Raw genomic sequence first — 5,743 nt, forward strand, 5'->3', positions numbered from 1 at the left:
CCCCTCCTGCCTCTTTTCTGATCCTGACTACCCGGGAGGTTGGTTTGGGGTGAGGGGACAGGGGAAGGGGTGGCCCCCAGCCTTCTTCCTCCACAGGCTCCCTTGCTCACTGGGGGCCTTGGCTCTGGACTGTGCTAGGCCTGTGGAGGGGTTAAGGTCTCTGGGCTCAGCCTCTGATGGGTTTTGGGTGGGTGGATAAAAGCAGATGAGTCATCAGGACAGGGTGTGGCCCATGTCGGGGGGCTGTGGTGAGGGGTCTGTGTGAGACACTCCAACCCAGCCTTGTATGAAGCAGGATGGTCTGGGAAGAGGCCCTATCTGCACCCAGTTGAGCAGGCCATGGGGTGGTGTGCCAGGCTGAGGGGCTGGCAGCAGCTGTGGCTGCTCATTGAAGTTTAGGTAGAACCTGGTTGCAGAGGAACCGAAACATGTGTGTGTTTGTGTGTGTGTGTGTGTGTGTGTGTGTGTGTGTGTGTGTGTGATGCTGGGGATTGACCCCAGGACCTTGTGCATGCTAGGCAAGTACTCTAGAACCAAGTGACATCCCCAGTCTTTTTCTTTTTTTTTTTTTAACTTAGTTCTGAGACAGGGTCTTGCTAAGTTGGAGTGGCTGGCCTTGAACTTGCAGTCTCCTGCCTCAGCCTCCCAAGTTGCTGGGACTACAGGTGTGAGCCATTGCACCTGTCAAAGATGAAATTCTGAGGTCAGGAGTTCTCTGAAGTGAAAGAGCTTCCTGAGCTGTTAAAGAAATGAAGGACAGAAGACAGGAGGGACCAGGTCCAGGTGCAGAGCTGGGCAGCCACCAGCAGCAAGACTGGCCTGGTAGAGGCTGTAGTCTCACCCGGGAGGGAGGGTCCTGGTAATGCAGTCCGGGGAGCACAGGTCGTGTACGCTGAGCTTTGGTTGGCTATTGATAAAGCGGGGATAAGCTGAAGGCAGCGGTGGGTGGGCTGGCGTTGGCGAGTGGTCCATTAAGCACAAATGCTTGGTACTTAGGGATTGGTTGAGGCTAATAGTTGAGGAAGGTCTTTTCCTGGCGATTGAAGTGGATCCTGGTGTTTAGAGACCAGGGTCAGAGTCCCGCTCTCCCACATTGTTTACTGATTCACTCCCTGCCTCCTCCCTGGTCCATCTTCCTGCCCTTATTAATTTAATGTAGGACCTCAGAATTTTTCTCTCGTCACCTCTTGGCCTCTTCATACCTCTGTGCTAAGTGGGGCTGGCGAGGACTCAGGACCTTGTGTCTTATCTGACCCTGTTGGGCTGCCTCTGTGTGGGGGCTGCCATTAGCCCTGCTGTGGAGTGTGGCCCGTGAGCCAGGTCTGGTTGTAGAGACGGCACAGCGTGGCTCAACTCGACCCTCGGGACAGCGCTCTTCTTCTCCCTTTGTCACAGGAGGGGAAACCGGGGCACATGGAGATTAAATATCTTAGTTGAGGGCCCCAGGCAGGGAGGAGAGAATCCAAGGCTCAGCTGAAGCCAGATCTGCTCCAGAGCTGGCTTGTGGCTCTGCTGCTGCTGGGTCTTCGAGAGGGGTATGACAGCCTGAAGTGCCAGGCCCTGCCACTGGGGCTGCCAGTCTGGCTGGGAAGCAGTTGATAGCAACCCTGTGTGCCCCTCCTGCCCAGGGCAGAGTGCCACTGTCATGAGAAGGGGCTGGCGGAGTCACTATTCCTTGGGCAGTGATAAGAGTGGGTGGCTGGCACCCCACATGCCTGGCACTCTTCTCCAAGTGCTGCTTGATCCACTCCTTCAACACTGTAGTAACAGTTGGAGGCAGGTGCTGTGATCACACCTCCCGGCAGGCAGCCTACAGATGTAGAAACTCAATCCAGAGAGGTTATTTCCTGCCAAATGTCACACAGCCATTATTTAAATTCGAATCCAGGCAGTCCACCCTGGAGCCCCAGCTGTGGCCATCCTGCTGTGCCACTTGAGGCATTAAGTCCCACCCCCCCACCCCAACTGTCCTGTGGTTGTGCAGATAAGCACTCATGTCCAGGGAGGGGAGAGCTGCCTTTCAGCACTTGCGTGGAGTGGAATTCAGGACTCCGGCCTCAGGCATTTCTTTCTTGCCTGGCAGTCCCTCGGGTCCCTTTGCCCTGCCAGTTTCCTCTTTACCTCCCCAGCCCAGTTTGGCCTCCTGTCAGCAGCCTGTGTCAGGCTCCTGCTGCCAAAGGCACACAGCTTAGTTTTGGACCCCCAGGGCCAATGCTTCTGTGTGGCTCAGCATCCAGGATCAGGTCCAAAGCATATCAGCCTGTCGTAACAGCACTTCAAACCCCTGTCCAGGCATCGCTTGTACCTTGTTCGGTTGTGTCCATCTGCCCCCAGGACGCTGAGTGGCCACCCTTTTCTTCTGACAGTAGGAAAAGCCCTCTGTCTATGACTTCAATAGCCACGTCAGTAAAGGGAGTGCACAGCCTCCAGCTCCCCAAGGTACCCTGCCTTTACACCTTGCAGATGTTTGGAGGTTGACTAGAAGGGTAAGGACTCTGGAGACCAGGTACCAGTCTGGCCTGTGTGACCTTAGGGCAGTCACTTAACCTCTCTGAGTCTCACTGGAAAATAGAGATTATCAGCAGGATTACTGTATTAAAAAAAAAAAAAAAAGAGGTAACATTGCAAATGTGCCCAGCATGTTTCAGGCGGCTTCCTAGGCAGAAAGCTCTGGATCAAGCTAGTGGTATCTATGCTGGCAGCTTCCAACTGTATAAGACAGAATGGGAATGGGCATACTGGAGACCAGCACTGGAATGATACGGGAAGAAATCCTCAAAGTGGGAGCAAAATGAGCTGCTTTAGAATAACGTGGAGAACCCAGGTCTTCTCGTCATTGGGCGTCTGTGCTTGCTTCCCCTCCCCTGCTGAGAACTAGCTTTTATTGAGCACTGACTGCATGCCATATGTCTCCAGTGTGTCGGCTCATTTGATCTTAACAGTGGCCCCACAAGCCACCACCAATATCACAGTCCCTCTTTTCCATCCCAGGGTGGTTATGTAACCACTCTCCAGGGCTTCCCAGGCAGTTTTGAATGGAGGCTGGCTCTCCCAGGGCCTGGTCCTCCTCCTTCCCTGGCTCCTGCCCTTCTGCCTGAGAGGCACCCAAGTAGGGCGGCCACTTCAGAGCCACCGTCCTGGCTGCATCTCCCCAGAGGTTCCTGCTGGGAAACTACTCCCTTTATGGCAGGTCTACACTGGTGGCTTGTTTTGAGGCTTGAGGAGAATCCCCTGCAGGGCAGCTTAAGACCCAGGTGGCTGGGTTCCAGCCCAGATTTGACTCAGGTTGGGGAGAGGCTGAAGCTTCGCAGTTCCACCAAGTCCCTGGGTTGTGCCTAGGGGCCAGACTTTGAGAATCAGAGTCATGCTAGTGCTGTTCAATCAAGTATGATATGAGCCACATGGTGATTAAAAATTTTCTAGTAGCCCTATTAAAAAGTAAGACTAGGTGAAATTAGTTATAATAATATATTTTATTTGAGCAACATACAAAATAGTATTTTAATCAATACAAAAATATCAATGACTTTTTTTTAAAAAAAAAACAACTTCTCTGGGCATTCAATTTATGAAATCCAATGTGTAATTTACCCACACAGCCCATGCCAGTTTGGACTAGCCACTGTTCAAGTGCTCGATAGCCACATTGGACAGAGGCTACCACACTGGATGACGTTGGTCTAGACCATCCCTGTGAAGGGGCAGGTGGTGGCCCTTCCAGGTAGTACCCTCTGCTGCAGCTGGCAGTGCTGCCAGCCCAGGAAAAGGACCTTTCAGCCTTGGAGCCTCTGTGCATGCTCATGTCCCACCACCTGATTTCTCAAAGAAGAGGGTGACATGTGGTGCCTCGGGTAGGGGAGACTGTTGTCCAACATAGTGGGAGGAAGGGGGTTCTCTATGGACAAAAGTGCAGGGGTAAGCAATGGTTGGGCTGAACCAGAGGTCACTGATATTGCCTGATGTTCCACAGAACATCCACATCACCCCCCTCAGCCCTAGGTGGACGGGCTCAGCTGGCAATTGTGCCCAGATGCTGCTCTATGCCTGCCTCTCATGGGGCCCCAGCCTGTGCCCAGAGCTGTTCAGGATCTGGGCCTGTCCTCAAGAAAACCACTGTGCAGGCTCCAGAGGAACAAAGCATGCAGAGTGGTCGCCATACAGCTTGAACCTTTTTGTAAACTCAGGGCATGGTGCCAGGAACTCTGGTTTTAAAAGTGTCCTGTCACTTTTCTTTTTCTAGCTAACCACACACTCACCTGAGAGCACAAATCTACATCCCTCCTGAGTGCAACCCCACCCTGCTTCCAAATTGCCCCCAAATCTTGGAGCTCTCACCGCCCACAAGGTGGGGATTGGCTGACCTCACTGCCTTTCTCCTGGCAGTCCCAAGAGCCTGAGGTCTTCGGTGCACTCCTACGTCTGCTTCTGGCAGCCACGCGGGGGCGCGGTGGCAAGTCACCGTCCCCAGCTTGACGGTCCAAGTCCCTGCAATGGGATGGACTCCTTTCAGCGGGACCAGCCTAGGCGGCGGTGTCCTCGGGAGCAGAAATCTTGTCTCTTTGGTGCAAGGCATGCGTCTGAAAGCTTGGCCTTCTCCATCACCCATAACCCCATAAGGGTTACTGTCCCTGGCTATACCTGGAAAGGTGGGCACACAGGTCACTGTTTTCCAATCCCCAACCTCTCCAGGACTGGCCCAAGACTAGGGCAAGTGTATGGCCTCTTCCCAGAAGTCCCGCAGCGTCCGAACTCTTCTGGCGCTCCCACTCTAGCCCAGAAGATCTTTAGCTGCGCTAGGAGTAGGCACACCTGGCCCTTGCAGTCCACTGCTGACACTTTGGGTGACCATTGGGATAGGCACAGTGAACTTAAAAGCCCAGGGTTGGCCTCTTTGGACAAACCCGAATGAGTAGGAGAAGCCTTTGGCCACCTGGGTCACACTCCTCGCTTTCCCCAGGGAGAGGATCAAGGGTACATGATGCCCACTCCAACGCCAGGTGCTCCGGACCCGGGGCCACACGCTCGGGCACCCTGGATCTGGGAGACTTGTCGGAGCCAGGACTCGGAGAGAGCAGCTTCGAGTCCCTCAGCGTGCTTCATCCGCAGACTCAGGCCTCCCTGTGTCTCGCGGGGTCCTCGTCACCCGCTGGAGCCTGCTGGCGGACCGCGGGCGCTGGGCACCTACAGGTCAGCGAGGGGAGGCGCCCGCGGGGCATTTGGGTAGACCAACTTTGGGAGACGGTGTTGGAGGAAGAGGCTTGGGAACCGTCGGCGTAACGCCGGAATCTGATGGCTTCGATGGGGTTTCCAGAAGGTTTGAGCAAGAAAGGAAGGGACCTAGGACCGCGCGTGGAGAGACGCCGCTATTTGGAGGCGCCAAGGGGGCGGAGCCAACCCGTTAGACTTCACGCGGCCGCCGGGGTAGCACGCGCCGAGAAATCAGGGTTGCCAAGGACAACGCGTTTGGGGCGGGGCTGCTGCCGGGGCGGAGCTTGAGCCTGAGAGGGCGGGGAAGGGCGGGGTCTGGGGGTGCGAGCCAGAAGCGAAGTTATGATTGGTGGAGACCTCCTGTCCTGGGCAGGGTCTGGGCCGGGGCTGTGTGAAGATCGGGGAGGAGCTTAAGCGGGGGCGTGGCGTAGAGGGGGCGGGCCCCAAGCGCTGGAGTCGAACTTGGAGACGTGGTTGGCGGGAACCGCGCGCCCGGGGCGGGGCCGAGCCGGAGGGGGCGGAGCCGAGCGGCCGG

The sequence above is a fragment of the Ictidomys tridecemlineatus genome, chromosome 5, assembly GCF_052094955.1.
Source record: "Ictidomys tridecemlineatus isolate mIctTri1 chromosome 5, mIctTri1.hap1, whole genome shotgun sequence".
In the NCBI taxonomy this organism is placed as follows: Eukaryota; Metazoa; Chordata; class Mammalia; order Rodentia; family Sciuridae; genus Ictidomys; species Ictidomys tridecemlineatus.